Here is a 20,132-nt window from a genome sequence, read left to right on the forward strand (position 1 = left end):
TTTCAGTTCATCAGGTGTCCAGCGTTGCTGCACATGTACTGTTGCAGAATATGTGTCTATTTCTGAGTGCTGTGCCCCAGTCCCCCGATGAGGATGAGGTTCTGGATATGGAATGAATGGAAATAGCTTCCTTGGACAAAGTGTCGCTGTGACAACTGCTCCCCCCTGTCCTTGATTGTTTTTGAGGGGTTCAGGTTGTTCATGGTTGTTGCTGTTGTCTGCGGGCTGTTCCTTGGGTGTAGTAACAGTCAGTTGTGTGTCTCCGCTGCGGTTTGGCTCCTTCTGCTTCATATTGTTGTAGTCATCAGGCGTAGTGTTGGCTTGTAGATCTGCTAATTTCACCACAAATCTGTCAAGTTGCTCTCGCAATAGCATCACTTCTTTCTGTTGGTTGTTGAGTTGTTGTTGCATATTTCTGTCAAGTTGTTCTTGCAGGTCATTGATTTGTCGCTCCACAAGTTGTTCTCGCAATAGCGTCATTTCTTTCTGTTGCTCCTTGAGTTCTCGCAGTAACGTCACTTCTTTCTGTTGGTCCTTGAGTTCTCGCAGTAACGTCACTTCTTTCTCCTGTTGGTCATTGAGTTCTCGCTTCAACTTCTTTCTGCTTTGTTTCGCTCCCATCTTAAGATTCTTTTTGATCAAGTATCCATCTATGGTGAAGATGAAATAATGACCCTGCTCACAGCGCCATAATTGTAATGGCAGCTTTTGATATCACTATTAGTAAGTAAACATCATCAGGAAGAAGCAGGACTCAACCATCAGGATTCGAACTCCATTCTTTTATTGTATATGTCATCACACCAGAGAGAGACTAGTGTCTCCCTCCAGAGCTTCCCCAAGCACTCCCCACACACATGTCCCACACATATTTTATACTTTCAGCAGTGTACAGAGTTTCAGGAGTAACAAGAGATGGTCCTGCCTTAAATGGACTCTATTCTATAGTTAACTCACACAGTTTGAAATAGGTTTACATGAGTCAGCAGTCTCTAATGAGTTGGTCAGTGAAGAACAGGTGGTAATTAGAGTGTTAAGTATCATCTACTAGTAGGCTACATTCAATGAATCAATACCATAGTGTTTATATGCATTTTTGCCACTACATTGTCCAGGTGACTCAATTCAACTGGGGGATCCCATACATCATGAGTGTCACACTCAGTCTCCGTTTGCTCTTCTCTGAGCGGCGTGACGGTGGCAATCATGGCTGTGTCTGTATCTGGAGGATTGTACTTTGATACTCTGCTGGCACCTGCTGGGCTGAGAGGGTGAGACACAGGGGTGCTGCTAGAGATGGCAGGCATTTTGGAAGTGGATGCAGTCGTTGTCGAGGGAGGACTTCTGCCTGGTTCTGAGATTGCTGCTGTATGTTTTACTTTCTTAGAGACTTTCTTAGTCTTTTTGTCCTTTGTTTTGGTGACTTCCTTCGCAGTGAACTCCTCTTCCTCACGTTCGGCTGCTTCGCTGAAATCGTCATGGCTGTCTGTATCTGTGTGTTTGCGTGGGTTCTCAGCTTCTTGGGAAGCAAATAAAACCTTCCGTCTTAAATCCAGGGTGCGAATGACAAAGTTTTGCTGCGTTGGACTTCTGATGTGAGTTTCCTGTAGAGCTCAGTGGCCCCTTTCTCCTTATAGTGGAAGCGTAATATTCTTCTCAGCATAGGCAATGGTAAGTCAGGACTGCCCTCCAGGTAGCTGCGAAGCTGTAGTCCTGGCACAATAGCTCTTATTACTGCATTGACAATTTCCAGCTCCAGGCAGCCAGTGCCAGTCCATTCTTCGGGCTAGGCTCGAGAAGGTGAGTCTGTCCTTTTGGCCAAGTTATCCGATCTGACCAGTGAGTTTAAACTCCTTGCGCCACACTGGAGTGGGTACCTGCATCTGTATGGTGTTCTGAGGTGTCACAGAGCTTGCCTGTACTATGTTTACATCACCTTCATTCCCCTTATGACTGGCAAGTGCTTCCATTTCACTTTTGTTTTCATCTAGCGCCTGCTGCAGCACATGTAGTTCCCTCTGAATTCTCTGTTGTTCTTCCTCTTGTGCTGTTGAGGTGGCTACTCCAACATTACGTTTGGAAACAGCACTGACTGTAGTTAGTTCACAGATTGTATCATTCAAGCACAAGAGCTCTGCCATTCCATCATCCTCCAGATCCTTCACTCCATCTCGTTCCAGATATTTTACAATGTGAATAATGACTAAAGACATTTGAGTCTTTCTTGTTATGACCTCCGGTTTCGGTCCCAAAATGTGGAGGAAGTAACATATCTCGATCAGCTGCTCTTTGGACAGGTTGCATAGTTCCTTGCTAATACCGTCGTGCAATTCTTCAATGGTTGCCATTGTAGCTGGGGGGGTATATTACTGTAGTGGGGCTTGGATGCTGCTGACCGGACTTTGCTGCCACCCTTACTACTCACTGTATCTCAGGTGCACGCTCTGCTCCGTCAGTCTCTCTCCCCACCTCCTCCACAAGAACGCCTCCTCCAGTTGCTACCCTGGGTTGGTGAATAAAAGCTGAATGTCGATGGCGGGGGAATATCTGCCTGGCATGCAGATTCCCCTCTCAACACTCAAACCAGCGCGGTGCCTCCAAAATGTAGTTCCCTTGAATAAGGGTAAAAGATGATTAACTGAATGAACGGTAATGACAATGTGTTGCTGTGTCTCCATTCACTGTATTAATGACCACAAATACTGTATTTTATCATCATTCACAATTCACAACTCCAAAGATGCTCTAAACAAATGTCATCTCATAGGCACAAACATTTATACCAAAAAATATGTCATAGTGTCAGTCCCCATGCCCAAATATGGAGTCAACTGACATCATAATACTGACATCATAGACTGTGACATCATAGTAGTAATGTCATAGGCTGTGACTGGCCTCCAAGTACTGCATGGGTACTGCACAACCTAGAATGCATATATTCCAGGATCTGAACATCATCGGCTCTTCACCGTTTTAGGACAACAAGCAGACAACCTAGATGTGATGATGAGAACAACTCTTACCGTTGTGAATTGTTTTCTCCTGGCATCAGAAAGATACCATCATGCATCCTGCTAAGGTGACCTGGCAGTTGACTCTAAATTCCTTCAGAAGAGCACACCATGGCACCTGCTTTAGCCACCTGGCTGCTCTCTGGCTGCTCCCTATCAAAGACAAAAAGGACCGGTCATGGTCCTGACATAGCTCCAAGCACAGTGACAAGAGTTTTTAGCAACCTGCAAGGCCTTCATCCATCAGCCAAACTAGGAAACACATGTTATGGTAAAAGACTGTTGAGTCGGCAGAAGGACACCGACACCACGGTGTGACTAAAACAGAGACGTCGTACCGTGTTTAAATAATCGATTTATTTATGATGCTTTGTAAAACAGCGGTATGTTTTTTACGAAAGTCATACTGTCCTTGTGGTGCACATGGGTCCTTGTTATCGGCACTCATCAGTCGTCAGTGCAGTTCCCAATCCCAACAACAGACCAAAGCAGCCCCAAAGAGATCCACGTTCCGGCCTGCACCTGACTCCACACATGACTGGATTGGTCCACCAGACCTTGTGTCAAACCTTCGGCCAATCGTGTATTGCATCCCAGAGAATGAGACGGAGTTGGAGAAATGTTTGAGAAACTTGAGGCAGGAGACAGAGGATTGGAACCATGAGTTCTGGACCAAACAGAACATTACCTTTAGAAAGGAGAAGGATGCATATATGACCTCTATGTTGAAGGCACACGGCTTGTCTCAGCGTGATGAGCAAGGACGAAAGAGAACACTGAACAGTGAAGAAATGGCTGTGTTTTACAAAAGCTTTCTGGACAATAACATAATAAGACATTCAAATTATAACAAGGAATGGTACAAACGAAACTTCACCATCACCTTGTACATGGCCAGAGTGGTTCTTCACAGTATATGGAGGAATATCACAGAGAGACTACGTGTAAAGAAAAAGAACACTCCTGCCACATGATGATAATAAATAAAATATTCGCCCACCTTCCGAATCCCCCCAAAAAAAAAGAAAAAGACTGGTGAGTCTGTCAGCTCCAGCAATTGTGAAATCAGCACCAACAGCTATCCAGCCATACCTCCGGCTAATGAGACTTGATAAACCAATTGGAACATGGCTCCTGTACCTGCCGTGCACATGGAGCATCGGTCTGGCTGCAGACCCTGGATGCCTGCCCCACCTACACATGCTAACCTTGTTTGGTACAGGGGCTCTACTGATGAGAGGGGCTGGCTGCACCATCAATGACATGTGGGACAAGGACTTTGACAAGAAGGTGTCCAGGACCGCTACACGACCCATCGCCTCAGGGGAGATCTCTCAGATACAGGCTCTGGTGTTCCTCGGAGGCCAGCTGTCACTTGCACTAGGCATCTTGCTGTATCTTAATTATTACAGTATAGCACTTGGTGCTGCTTCATTATCTCTCGTCATCACCTATCCATTGATGAAGAGGATCACCTACTGGCCACAGCTTGTGTTGGGTCTAACTTTCAACTGGGGAGCACTGTTGGGCTGGGGCTGCTGTCCAGGGCTCCTGTGACTGGTCAGTGTGTCTTCCTCTGTAATTCTCCGGAGTTATGTGGACGCTGATTTATGACACCATCTACAGTATGCTCACCAGGACAAAGATGATGACATCCAGATAGGACTCAAGTCTACGGCACTGCGGTTTGGGCATCAAACCAAACCGTGGCTGAGTGCCTTTATGGTGGCCATGATGTCAGGACTGGTAATGGGGGTCAATGCTGAACAGAGTCTACCTTACTATGCTGCCTACCTACCAACTACCCATCTGAGGCATGCCTTCAGGACCTTCTGAACGAGCAGACAGACACGCCGACTGCTCCGTGGCTACCCTGCGTTGGATGACTTCCTCCAGTATATGGACAACCCCTACGTAGGGGAGCACGCGACCTTCCTGCCACGTGTGTGGAGCGTCTATCGCCACGACGGCGACAACCGCAGCAACAACGCAGTGGAGGGTAAGATTTATTATTATTTATTTCTCATTCCAAAGACTGCTTCACTGAGCAAGTGTCAATGGGCCATATGTGTGCTGCTGCACTGCTGCATGTTCCTATAGTTCTTATAGATCTCTAATTATTTCAGGTTGGTGTCACAGATGGAACGTTGCGGGTGGACAGGCGCCACCCTTCCATTTGGCTGTTCATCCGCCGTCTAAAGGAAGAGCAGAAGCTGTTGGAGACAGTCTGCTCCATCGCTGAGCGCGGGTCTCCAACACTCCCCACAGCGGAGGAAATGGCGAGAGCTGGATAGAAGGTTTGAGAGTTTCTTTATGCTAAGCATAATTAAATAATATAAAAGGCTTTTTGTGCACAACAAAATGTGTTCACTAGAACATTACTATTACAGTAACTAAAATCTAATGATTTTCTCCAACAGACTTCAGAGGCTCGTTCGTCAGTTCCGCCATGGACCCAGGACCCTGGAGCAATACTGGGATGCAATACTGGGATGCAGTCCAGAACTGCATCCATAACTATGTTTAATTTAAATTACTATTTTTATCTTTGGAGTATTTTCAATTTTCAATTTTACTTATTTTATTTGTAAACATTACATTAATTATTTTTCAGAAAGGGAAAAAAAGGCGTATACGTTTTGATGTTTGTCAATAAGAAGAATGACAGATGCTAATGTATATATATTTTTTTATATATATAGTCATTATATATTTTTAGGGGCATATCTGAACACCCTTTGTGATCTACCCTTTCCCCCCTGTTGTTTAATTTGATGATTCATCAAGTAAATGTTGATTACCGGACTTACTTGTGTGACGGTTCCCTATATTATGATGTGTATATATATTACTCTTAGGTTGTCTGGTTTTGGTATATGTTGGGTTTACCCTATAGTAACCTCTGTTCTTTTTATCCAATAGGATTGGGGAGCAGAGCTACTCATGATGATCAGCCTAAGTGGCTCGCACCTGGGCCCGGGTGTCGACGCCATATAAATGCCTGCTTCCCCAGTCCTTCCCCAGTTCTGTTCTTTTCATTTGCCTCCTGCACCTTCTCCACCATGCACACTTTTCTACATTTCTGTTAATACATACAACACGCACCCACCTACATTTCACTCATGCATACACGCACTACACCACTGAATACTGACCTCCACACTTCATCTGTTTATTCCTGATTTATTGTTTGATTACTTATTACTTTGATTACTGGTTTAATTAATAAATTCTATTTATTTGGTAAACTGCGTCTCCCCTGTTTTTTTGTTGTGTATCTTGGCACCCCCTAGGCCAGGTACATAACACTTGTAACAGTGTATTTCTTGAAGTAACTGGTTCTTATGAATCCACTAATGTTGAGATTCATAGGAGCAACCTTAAGCTGGCTGTTTGGGTTGTTCCTTCATGCGGCCTGCCAACGCATTGACATTTTGAAGTTTACTTTGAACAACACTCTAAGGTGTCAGCTTTTTGTATACGCTAACTTTTGGTTTGGGTTAAATTGGAAAACTCGGGTTAGATTAGATTCATGTTTGTTTAGAATAGTTATAGTGTTTAAAACTAAAGCATGTTACACTAAACCTTTTCTTATACACAAAGTCACAAAGTCAGCTCTCAGAGGGGCAATGTGTACTATCCAGTTGTTCCAAATTTGGTAGAAATTGTCTAGTCTAGTTCTTATTCGGGACAAGATGGCCGACGGGTGTGGTATCAGTGAAGTAGTGTGAGTCAATCAATCAAAATATTAGACAATCCTCTGTATTTACTTGCCCTAAGTTTCATCAGTGGTGTGTTAGTAGACCTTTAAAACATACAAAGAAAAAGTTTTGATTTTAAACAAAAACCAAGGTCTGAAATTGGATTTGAGCCTAAACTCCTGCTTCCATCTGAGTGAGGCCTAGTGAGGCCTAGGCTCTAGTGCTAGACTGCTGCCACCAGGCTTCACCAGGCTCAAACACTGGGCACCCTGCAGCAACAGACAGCAGTCGGTGGGGCTCGTCTTTAGCCCGTGATCCTTCTGCTGCTGTTTGGCACCAGGCAGTAGCCACCAGGCCATCCCCAGGAGCACCACCAGGCAGCAGCTAGCCTCCAGGCTAGACCCAGGAGCAGCCACCACCACCAGGCAGCAGCTAGCCACCAGGCTAGACCCAGGAGCAGCCACCACCACCAGGCAGCAGCTAGCCACCAGGCTAGACCCAGGAGCAGCCACCACCACCAGGCAGCAGCTAGCCTCCAGGCTAGACCCAGGAGCAGCCCCAGGAGATGGCCATGAAAATGCTTCAAAAGGACATGGAGGAGCTGAAAGCATCAGTGGAAATGATGTCTGCAAATGTGGAAACCATGATGAAACAACAGGCCATCATAACAGAGCTGATGGGTGAGGTAAAGCAGCTCAAAAGACAAAATATGGATCAAGAGAAGAAAATTGTTTCCCTGGAAAATCGATTGGACAGTCTAGAGCAATACTCCAGGATGAATGATGTGATCATCTCAGGTTTGAAGGTCAAACCACAGAGCTTTCTCCAGGCGGTGAAAGGCCCTACATCGGGTCCTGACCATGAAAGGACAACCGAGGAACAGGTAAAATCATTCCTCTGTGGTAAAAACATTGACATTGACATTAACAGCATTGAAGCATGTCACACATTGCCAACCAGGAGTCACTGGTTGGTATTGCTGGAATGACAGGCCAGCAATACCATCCATAATCATTCAATTTGCAAACAGGAAACATAAAGTAAATCTGCTGAAACAGTGTAAAAACTTAAAGGGATCAAAGGTATATATAAACGAGCATCTCACCCAAAAAAATGCTGACATAGCCAGGCAAGCAAGGGCTCTCAGAAAACAAGGCAAAATTCAGTCCACTTGGACTGCCAGTTGTAAGGTCTTTGTTAAACCTATGGGTGCAGCGGAGAATTCCTACGGGGTATGCATCAATAGCATTGACCAACTTGAGAAGTTTGACAAAGACCATTAAGCTGTACTGTTTCCATCAGTGCTGCTGCTCATGGGTGTTAGGAGATGTCATTGTAATTCAATGGGTACAAAATATGTATACTATGAATGTATTTGAGCATGACATTGACGCCGAGGGCAATTTCTTTAATAATATAAGTCATAATTGTGATTACTATACTGAGGAGAAGTTCAACAAGTGCATTAAGCAAGATCAAGGACTATCAATTATTCATTTTAATAGTAGAAAAATTGGAGTTGGAAAAATTGAAAAATACTTAAAGCAATTTAAAAAGCCATTCAATATAATAGCCGTTTCAGAGACATGGCTCAACCCTGAGAAGGGTCTGGATAACATAGAGCTGTATGGATATGAACTGAACTATAGGAACAGGGTGAACAAAGGGGGAGGGGGTGTGGCTTTGTACATAGACAGAAACCTTAGATACAAGATAGTAGAAAGTATGTCAACTATTATTAATGATGTAATGGAATGTATAACTATAGAAATTTGCATGGGTACAAAAATAAATGTCATTGTCAGTTGTGTATACAGAACTCCAGGGTCAAACATTGACATATTCACAGATGTTATGGAGAGAATGTTTGCTAAAATAGATCAGAAGGTACATTTTATGTGTGGTAGTTACAACATTGATCTTTTAAATCCCAATAAGCATAAAAGGACTGATGAGTTTATGGATGCAATGCTAACTATGAGCCTTTTTCCAATAAGCCTATCTCACAGAATTTCCCCGCCCCCTTAATACGCCCCCTTTCGGGGTTAGTGGTGATAGCGTGACGTCACTCCATAGACGCTACATGTTAACAGAGGTAATTTAAGAAGTCTACAACTTTTGTTTTCTCAAGGTAAGGTTTGTTCTATCTGTTCGAGCTGATTTACCATCTTGTTTGCTTCATAATAATATTGGTCTGTCACATTTTTACATTAGAAAATGTACTTAGATTCTCCAGAGAAAAAAACGTGTAAATGCTAATGTTAAATGACACCACTATTTACCGGAAGTGGGCGTGGAAAGCGGGCTGTGAGATAGGCCTATTATCACTAAGCCAAGTAGAGTGACATCATACAGTGCCACTTTAATTGACAACATCTATACCAACTGCATGGACAGCAGTATAGTCAGTGGTTTACTTCTAAATGACATAAGTGATCACTTGCCTGTTTTTGTGGTGTTTGAGTGTGATCACTGGAATATGAAGGAAAATAATATAATCAAATACAAGAGAGTGAGAACAGTGGAATCCCTCAGTGCACTCAGAACAGACCTATTGGCACAGGCCTGGGAAGGAGTGTATGAGGAGAGTAAAGGCTCATACATAGTCTGGATTTTCGGTGGTTAGGTGACCACCGCTCCGGTGGTGAGCTGACCACCGGAGCGGTGGTTTGGTGGTCCCCGCTCATAGTCTATCACCGTCACCGTGCCCCCCTCCCCTCCCCTCCCTCCCCTCCCGTCCCCTCCCTCCCCTCCCGTCCCCTCCCCCTCCTCGCGCCGCCACCCCCGCCCACTCTGAAATCGGTCTTCCGGAAATATAGCTCCCTATGCATTGTGGGTAGAGCGTTCGAGAAAATGGAGGGAGAAAGAACAGCGATGGATGAAGCAGAAAATAGTACTATGAATATGGCAGCAAAGATGGTGGTGGTGAACGAGTTGTTGGAGGAGGAGGAGGAGGAGGAGAGGCTCCTATTTCAGAAAGAGGAAGAAGAGGATTTGGCGTTGCGGTGTTTGGTGGAGGAAGAGCGGGAGGAGATGGCGAGTGAGCGGCGGTGGTATGTGAGGCCGCTGAACACAACACGGCCTGGGGAAGGCGACTGGGGTCTGTTGGTCCACCAAATGAGGGAAATGGACGAGGAGAGACATTTCTCTACTTTTAGGATGTCAGCAGCTCGTTTTGACGACCTTGTCCGACGCGTCCAGCCCTACATCGAACATGGTTCAAACCACAGGATCCCAATATCCCCGGCAGAACGAGTGGCAGTCACCCTGGACATTTTAGCTTGTGGCACATCCCATCAAAAGGCTGCCACAAACTACAGAATGGGTGTCTCCACGGTCTGTGCGATTGTTTCGGAGGTCAGCGAAGCCATCTGGTTGGCCCTGAAAGAGGAGTTCGTGTCCTTTCCGTCAGCTACACAGTTCCGGGACATTGCAGTTGACTTTTGGAATCTGTGGAATTTCCCCAACTGTGTAGGAGCGATCGACGGGAAACACGTTAACCTCAAGACTCCACCAAATGCTGGAAGTGACTTCCACAACTACAAAGGGCACCACAGCATAGTGTTGATGGCAGTTTGCGACGCACGCTATCGTTTCACGATGGTAGACATCGGGGCATATGGTATGTCATATCAAAACGTATTTATTATCTTAAAAAAAGTGTTGTGGCCATTGTTTTGGCCCTCTCTCAATGCTCCGAATGAATGCTTTACAATTTACATTCCATTGACATTGAAATGATCATTGACAATGACTGCCTGTATTGATGGGACCTAATTATGGCACCCAGTGAACTTGGATTGTACTGCACTGATGCTTGTACAGCAGGGGTGCCCAAAAGGTAGATTGTGATCTACATGTACCAGTAGACCACAAAGGCTATGCATTGATTGATTGAATACTTTAACAGTTTGCATGGACAAGCATAGGGAAATACAGTACAATACAAGGTCCACAAGGCTAGATCTTGTTGAGCTGGTCATTTTGAAAGTAGTAAAAATAATCACACCTGTGTGTTATCATCGTACATCATCATGACGTAAAATAAACTATGCATATTTGATTTCTATGATGTAAAATTATCCATTAATTGTCAATGGGAATTTAATGTTTGTAGGATGGCAATATACACTAATAGCTAGCGCCCCTCAAAGTGTGGGTATCCCTGCTGTATAGAATAATTGTGTGTGTGTGTATATTTTGTTTTTTGTCCACACTTGACCTGTTACCCCGGCCTGTATACAGCAAGTATGCAGTGAATAGACTTGGACCATTCAGAATAGCTAAGACACTTGTTTAATAAATGCTGAAATACTGTCATATACATTTAAATGTGTAGCACATTGGGATAGAGAATACATTCTATGGCTAATCAGTAGTCCTACTAATCCACTAGTAATACATTAATGACCAGGTGCATGTGTTGCTAATCTGTTAATTATATTTTTGACAAATGTCATGGTTATAAGTACCCTTGACAAACCATTATTTGATGTTTATAATTTCTCTCACAGGCAGAGAAAGCGATGGTGGAGTCTTCCAAGACTGTGCATTTGGTTCTCGTCTTCACAGAGGCGAGATTCCATTACCCCCTCCCGAAGCCCTCCCTGGACGGACGATAAAGACCCCGCATGTTTTTCTGGGCGATGCAGCCTTCCCCATGCTTCCCAACCTCCTGAGCCCCTATTCAAGTATGTTGTTAATACTGTAACCTGACTTCAAAACTTTGCTGCTCACATACTCAAGTGTCCCCTAGAACCACTGTTGTAGGTTTACTGCTTTGGGGGTGGGGGTCTGGACAGGGCTGGATATAAGGATCCTTTGCCAGGATCTATATATGTTTGTCACAATTATCTAGTTAACTTTCTAATACTGCCATTAGTGCCATACACATTTTACACCCTCTCTCCCGTGTGCACTGATACAGTTTAACTCTATACCAAAACATGCTGTGACACGTCTAAATAGCACATGACATTTGCTTTGTTTACCTCTCGTATGTACAGGTCGCAATCTCACAGAGGAGAAGCGGGTCTACAATTATCGTCACTCAAGAGCCCGAAGGATAATCGAGAACGCGTTCGGCATTTTGGCAGCGAGGTGGAGGATCCTGGGCAGGCCCCTTGAATGTACTCCGGAGAAGGCCGGACACATTGTGCACGCCTGTGTGGCTTTGCATAATTATCTGACCTGCACAGATGCGGCCAACACTCAGGCTTCAAGGTAATGTGGTGATATAGCTATAAACCGAACTGTGGTTCACAACCTTTTTCTGGCTGCGACCCGCAGAAATCATGATATTTGAACTGGCAAGCAGTCCTGATAAGCACTTGGAATAGTAGGAGTTGAGGCATGACATTTATTTTGACTCGTTTCCACAGATAAGGTCAGGGACCCAGCCAAATGTTAGAGGACCTGTGATGTCATACTTGTGGTTTTTGAGGCGCTAGCCCCTCCTATGTCCAGCTTTTAGTGTCCGTCAACAAACTTCGTCCTAAACAAACATTAAATGATGTCAAAATATTTGTCTCTATCTCTAGGCCCTATCTTACCCTTAATAGGCGATCTACAAGCTCACAACGTGTCGATGCAGATTGGCTAGTTGAACTATTTTAAATGGTTTATAGTAAAAAATGGCAAAATAGGTTTAGGGCCCCTGGCCAGCCTGGGTGCCTGATAGAGGGGAAGTAATTCATTTTGAAATTGGGGATTTCTTTGATTATCACATCATCAACATCTATAATTGTTATATCCCAAGGTACCTCCCAGCGAATTTCGCGGACGGCACCACTGCTTCTGGGGACCTGCAGCCAGGGGAATGGAGGAGGCAGGTTGAAGGAGACACCAACCTCATACACCCGGCAAGGATGACAGACAGCGGGAAAACCACTGCAGGGAAGCGTGTCAGAGGGGACTTCACAGAGTACTTCCAGACACCACAGGGGCGTGTCCCATGGCAAGATACTGTGGTCAGGCGGGGTCGTCTCAATGTATAGGGCATCATACACTCAGCAGGGGGATTTTAGAAGAGGTGGTCAGAGTTTAAATAGGTGGAAGTCACGGTGGCACAGTCGGTAGTGCTGTCGCCTCACAGCTAGAAGGTCCTGGGTTTGATTCCCACTGGGGACGCTGTGGGTGCTGGAGGCGTGTTCCCTCCTCCAACTTGAACAACTCAGTTGTGCAAGGTCTTATATAGCCTGATCAGCTGTGGTCTGACGTAATGTCAGTGACCATAGTAACCATGCTCATTCTTTTGAGGGACAGGTACACAAACACACACACGGGTACTAACAAAGCCAGTTGTTGGAGTGGTTTGCACCACTCAAAAAAAGAGATTAAATTAGGGTGCATTTTGCATCCCAAAACACAGTTTATAGTTAAGGGACGCACTACAACAATGACCTCTGCATCCACGGATGCACTACTGTACTGTTTTTGTTTCTAGTTTGTTTTGCTAGCTTTAGTTATAATATTCTGTACGGTACAATTTAGAATACTTCCATAAGTTAATACAGTGATTCCCAATTTGCAAACTTGGCAGATTCAAAGGCGTTTAGAAGACGCCAGGAGGAGAACAATCACCATTTTGCAGTTGGTTTATTTAAGTCTTTCTATCTTCCAAATGCCCCTGAAATGTGTGAGAGGGACAAAGAGACATGTTTGGAGAATTTGCACTTTATGGCGATAAGAAAAAATTGATTGTATTTGTATATGAGACCACTAAATCCACAGTCTTAAAAACCATATAATTCCATTTTGTTTTTTGTTCTTTTCTCTTTCCCCCCTTTTTTTTCTTAATCTATCAAAAAATGTCTGGCATCTGGTTGTCTGGTTTAATACAAGATCTTTCTATTAACCCATTCTGGGTGGGAACCCCTTTTGGTGTTTTAAGCGCTATGCTATGCTTTAGCTGTTAAAAAAATAGCAGATCTACAAGCTCATAGCGCGGCACTCGGTGCCGCGCTATGAGCTTGTAGATCTGCTATTTTTGAAAAATCGTGAAAATGTGGCACAAATCTTTGAATATATATATATATTATTTCAGAGCAAAATTTTTTAACTCATCTTTGCTTCTGGGGTGTCCCTGGAACAACATATTTTCAGATGGGGGTCGGTGGCCAATGGTCAAATAATTATTATTTTGATCGTTTGCCTGTTATCTCTCCTAATGTTACCAACATCATCAATACAGCACAGAATTGTGGACAAAATCTTATATTTGTGTGCTCACTTTTCTGTCGTCACTTTTTATCCCCACTACTAAAATCTATTTACATTTCGGCCATTTGAAAATAGCTCATCTATATGCTCACAATGTGTCACGATTTGACTCATTGTGAGCTTGTAGAGCTGCTATTTTCTAAAGATTTTTATACATTTGAAAACTGGCAATGAGACATGCAGCAAAGGTCGTCATGAACGGGTCACATATAGGCTCAGTCCAGAGCATATATGTGACATGCGCCTGGACCACTATGCCAGCCCTGATACCAATACCTTTGTACTTTTACTCAAGTAAATATTGAATCTGAACTTTTACTTGTAACAGTATTTCCACACTTCAGTATTGATACTTTTACTTAACACAGCCGACGCGAATCGCGTATCAATACGTTATCAATTAATCAAACGTCGGGTGCGGATCACGTATCAATACGTTTCAATCACTTTTTTATAGCATACTTTCATTCATCTTTTTACCCACCCGGACAATGAAGAACCATCGCCCTATCATTGCTGCTTAGTCCCGCTCACGTGATCAGAAAAAAAACCAAAAAAAAAAACCCCCCTCCCCTCCTGAAAACAGGAGGGCGGGCCGCTTTACGTGTAGAAGCCAGTGTAATGGATGCGCCCATGCCGATGTGTGAAAAGAATCAAATTTCACCTAACCTCGCCTCACCAGGCTTTCCACCTCGGCTCGGACATTTGATTCCCCCCTCCCCTCCTGTTTCTCCAGGAGGAGGATCTTGCGAGGGGGTACATGCTCTCCTCTGTCTCTCGGAAAAAAAACATGATGAACGCTGAACGGAACGCTGCCTATTGCCTAAACACATATGCACCAGATCGGCATTGCAATGCATAACATCTGCAACACACATGGACAGATGCATGTTTCCTTCTTCATACTGTAGCGACCAAACGATCCCCGAGCCTACAATACTACGAACTAACCACAGTATCGAGGGGCCGCCACGACAAGATAGTGTTCCGTTGGTGGATCACGTATCGCCATGCAGAGCCGTCATAATCGGAGATCGCTCAGACGTGTGATTGTAACGCTTTTTTATTCATTATAATTGTAGTGATAAGACCGCAATGAACGCGTCGGGGACGTAATCGACCCGGGTGTAATGTATAACGAACTTTTCCGCGACCTAAACCGTGGTGTTGTCATCTGTGGAAGTCATTTTTTCCTTCTCGTCGACATCACAGCCGGGTGACGCTTTTTTCCCCCTCCATCGCCCCCAAGCTGCATGCCCATAGCCTGGCTTGGCCAGCCTCATAGCGGGGATTCACTGAAGATTCTTCCCCGGAGGAAACATCAGTGAACCCTCGCTATGAGTCTGGCCGTGCCAGGCTAGCATGCCCAGGCATGTTCCCCTACACTAGCTTGAAAAACAAAATCAGCTGATGACAACGCGTCTCACCGTTATACTATAGTTCTGAACCGAACGGTGGAATGGGACTTTTTATAGCCGTACGGATCAAGACTTTTGCTGCCCAATGTGCCCATGACCCCCCCCCCCCCCCCCCCCAATGTTACTGCGATCAAAACAATGAAAGCAGTGAGATAGATTAGGCGAGGCGGCAATCATCATCAAAAAGAAAGCATAGTTATGAAGGTTTATAGTCAGACATTGACAGGCAGATATAACAATGAACACAATAAATATGCTATACATCCTATACATCGAATGAAAGCCCTGAATGTGTACTTTTACGAGGAAAAGAGTAAACATTGATCCCATGTACAGTTTGTCATAAATTGGATACTGGGTGGATGCACATTGCGCCCACCAGATATAACTGCAGAGAAGACATGGACCCGAACTCAATATTCACAAAATAAGGCCTATAGCGACATATAAATACTATATACCGTATGAAACAGAAGACTCTCTGCTTTCATAAGAAAAAAAGACAGAAAGTCATGTTAACCTTTTATTTACAGTTTGGTCTGTAAACTTCTACTGTAATAATAAAAATCACACCCCTGTGAAGTGAGCGGTGCAACTGTTCTCTACAGTTGCACCGCGCAACTATAAAGAACAGTTGCACCGCAAGTGGACAAGTTCAGCTTTCTTTTGATGTATGCGTGTGATTCTCGCTATAAGAGAACATTTTGCTGTGGGCCCCCGAACAAGGCCTTTGTGCAATGTTAAACGGTAGCAACATCCAAATAGGCCTGTCGAGATCTTGTAGCAATCAAAGTGTTAAGTACAATGTGTACTTTTTCCACCACTGTCTGTTTATATGTACTGTATGTGTGTGTCATCCCAGTCTATAATGTAAATAGTTGTCTGTAAATAAACACATTTCCTATTCAGAACCTATAAAGTGTAAGCTCTATTCTGATTTTATTCTATGAACAAATGCATATAGAAAAATATCAAATACATTTTAATAGAACATACTGGACAAATAATTTATATAAACATGACCAAATATAATTGTGCGTGTGTGTAAAATATAATTTAACTGCATATATTTACAAAATATAGATGTGTGAATAAATATGAAATCAATACAAATGCATATTAAATACTGTAAAAATTAGGAACAAATAAATAATATAACTCATTACAAAACAATGTGCTTGACTGTATTGGGTCATTCAAACGGCAGTGAAAAATGAAGTTGCAGAGAAGGTTGTGAAAATGAACTGCACGCAGTTCATAGTTCATTTTCTACAACTCTCCCTGCAACTTCATTCTCCACTGCCTGTTCACTCTTCTCCATCAGCCTGAGGAGTCCCACTTTAAAATTAACCAGATGGGCTGGTGGCAGAGACCGCATGAAGCTTGCCACACGGAGGCCATGTCTGCCACAGTCATCTTGCAGGCCCATCATCTGTTCGATGACATCCGTGCGCCTCTGCCTGGCTGCCTCCATTTGAGCATCCCTCTCTGCTGCCCTTCGGTCTAGGGTCGAAAGAATGCTCTCAAAGTCGGAAGAGGCACTCTTCCGCTTCCTAGACCGAACGGCAGCAGATGGGGTGTTTGAGGGGCCAGGAGCTGCAGCTGCAGGAGTGGAAGTGACAGGGCGTGGGGCTGTAGAAGGAGTCGGAGTGGGACAGGTAGCAGGAGTGGGAATGGACAGGGCTGGGCCAGCACGACGTGGGACTGTAGCACCAGCACGACGTGGGACTGTAGCAGTCGGAGTGGGACAGGTTGCAGGAGTGCGGATGGATGGGGCTGGGCCAGCACAACGTGGGACTGTGGAAGTGGGACGGATTGCAAGAGTGGGGATGGATGGGGCTGGAGATGGGGCTGGAGTTGTTCTTTGCAATACCGTGCTTCCAAAATCATCCCAGTCCAGGGTTGATATGTCTTCATCACTGGAAGGGTAGATGGTGGGGTAGGGGAGATGGTGGCCAGTCTGGCCACTGCTAGTAGAGGCCAGACAGTCCTGACTGGCTGTAGAGGCCAGCCAGTCCTGACTGGCTGTAGAGGCCAGACAGTCCTGACTGGCTGTAGAGGCCAGACAGTCCTGACTGGCCACCACCCCACTGGTGGATGGCTCTTCCTCTTGTGCCTAGAAAATAAAACAAAGAACAAGTGTTATAAACTCACTAAACACAAAATCACATTTGATGAACAAAATGGATACTTCAGCCAGAACACAATAGTTTCATATGCCTAATATATTTATACTTTATGTATTTAATACATGTAAACTATTTTGGCAAATGTCTCAATTCCAACCTAATCATGTCGTTTGTAATCATAGAATCATGCATACCAGCTACAGGTATGTTTTCCTTTTCATGCCATGCCAATGCATGCATGTATCCAACCACAAGGTGGCAACGTTGTTCAAATAAATCGATAATCTTGCGTATAGCGTATCCTAGATATTTATTTATTTACTTACGCTATTTTATTTAACAGTTTGTACAGAGGTAAGGTTTAAAATGATCGTGCATAACACAAAATACAACTCCTAAAGTGAGCCCAACTATCAAATATGATTTGAAGATGGCGGGTTTATAGGCCTGTGTGGTCAAAGCTACAGGTAATGCATTCAAGGCATGCATTCAACATAACGTGAATATTGTAATAACAAACACTGCAGTGCTTACCCTGGATTGAGTGGGTGGCATGTTTGTAGTTGTCGCCCTGTGTTTTATATGGTGCTCCAACCACTGAAGAGCAATGTAGAGATGTGGTGTCTTGCTCTTCTCACCCCCAGCATCACCGCTTGTCTTTTTTTTTATTCTATTTTTGGCCTTGGTGAACTTGTCTCGCAGTTTCTGCCAGGCTTCTCTGCAGTTTGTGCCGGTTGTGTTAAGATTTTCACCTATTTCATTCCACGAATTATAGGCCTGCTGTGTGTCTTTGTGTGACTTCATGGTCGGGTTGTACAGGTGTTCATACCTCCTAACCTCCATGGCCAAGTTCTCCTCAAATTCGTTCATTGTTTTCCCTCTGCTTTCTGTCTACTGCCTATATTCTATTCATTTCTGGTCATTTTATGTTTATGTCCTATTCTATTTATGTCGCTGTCTCTATTATTTCATTCCTTCGTTCTCCTCCCGCTGCTCTGTTTCGCACCGTGGTGCGTTTTCTTCTTTTCTTTTTTTACGTCTCGACTCGAGCTCGCAAAAACAAGCGGACCGCGCTCCCGACTTCTAGACCAATCACATTGCCCGGAGGCTCCGGGCAATGTGATTGGTTTAGCGCCGGGAACGGTGCCCACCGCCCCCACCGCTCCGCGGTGGTGAGTAAAAACAGAGAGAAGGGCTGGTGAGAGCGGTGGTTTGCTCTTCACCGCGGCTCAGTGACGTCATGTTGTAGTTTTGGGTGAAGCGGTGGTCACCCCATCACCGAAAATCCAGACTATGAATAGGCCTAAAGTAGACAGAGCATATGATGCCTTTCTTGAACGATTCCAAACACTATATGACAAAAACTGTCCAATGCAACAATGCAATAGGAAGCAAAGGCACATAGAATCACCATGGATTACAAAGGGGTTACAAAATGCCAGCAAAAAAGAAGAACTCATTATATAGGAAATTCATAAAACATAGAACCACTGAAGCTGAATTAAAGTATAAAAAATAATAAAAATAAGCATACAAACATTACGAGGAGTTGTAAGAAGGAATATTATGATAAATTAGTAGAGAAAAATAAAAAATAATAGTAAAGGGATATGGAACATATTAAATAATATAATTAGGAAAGGAACAGCAAATAATAATTACCCTGATTATTTTGTTGATAATAAGACTATAAACGACATGAACGAGGTAGTCAATGAGTTTAATGAATTATTTTGTGAACGTGGGACCAAGATTGGCTGACGGCATCCCAGATCGGTCAGGAGAAGGGGGGGCAGCGGGAGATGGGATAGATATAAACTCACACTCAATGTTCTTGAGAGCTGTTGAAGAGCACGAGATTATTGATATTATCAACAAGAGTAAGAACAAAACCTCTACTGACTGGAATGGGCTTGATATGACCGTGATCAAGGAAGTCATTGAGGGTGTTGTGAAACCTTTAAGTCACATCTTTAACTTGTCTTTTCAAAAGGGTATATTTCCAGGTAAAATTAAAACTGCAAAGGTGATCCCAGTATTTAAACAAGTAAGACGCGCGAACGCGGGAAGCGAACGCAGCTCGTAAATTGCAAAAACAACAATTAGAATAAATTACGTAATTTAAGATTTTTTTTAAGTTCTCTTTTTTTTGTGTTTTTTAAGTTAAGTTTTTTTTAAGTTTTTCCTTTTAAAGTTTTTCCTTTAAGTTTTTTTTTTAAGTTATTTTTTTTTTAAGTTAATTTTTTTTTAAGTTAATTTTTTTTTAAGTTTTTCCTTTTTAAGTTTTTTTTTAAGTTAAAGTTTTTTTTAAGTTAAGTTTTGTGTGTGTGTGTGCGCGTGCGTTTTCCTTTTTAAGTTTTTTTTTTAAGTTAAGTTTTTTTTAAGTTAAGTTTTGTGTGCGTGCGTGCGTGCGTGCGTGCGTGCGTGCGTGCGTGTGTGTGGGTGTTTTTGTGTGTGATACAGCTGCGCCCTCTGGTGGTGGGCGGGTGGTGTTACAGCGTGACAGACACACACACACAGACAGACATGATCTGCTGGGTCTCATAGTAAATGCTCACTGCGTTCGCAAACAGGGGAGAAGCACCACTTCACTAATTATAGACCTGTGTCCCTACTTTCACAATTCTTTAAAATCTTGGAAAAACTTTT

General features: G+C 43.7%; 1 pseudogene across 1 annotated transcript; it reads left to right on the plus strand.

The window, feature by feature from the left end:
• The first annotated feature begins 1,206 nt into the window (after positions 1 to 1,206).
• Positions 1,207 to 4,850, plus strand: LOC306926324 (4-hydroxybenzoate polyprenyltransferase, mitochondrial-like; annotated as a pseudogene). The gene is made up of 2 exons: positions 1,207 to 1,271; positions 4,040 to 4,850. The product of its transcript is annotated as a 4-hydroxybenzoate polyprenyltransferase, mitochondrial-like (transcript).
• The last annotated feature ends 15,282 nt before the right edge of the window (positions 4,851 to 20,132 follow it).

The sequence above is a fragment of the Electrona antarctica genome (assembly GCF_951216825.1).
Source record: "Electrona antarctica genome assembly, chromosome: 7".
NCBI classification, from domain to species: domain Eukaryota; kingdom Metazoa; phylum Chordata; class Actinopteri; order Myctophiformes; family Myctophidae; genus Electrona; species Electrona antarctica.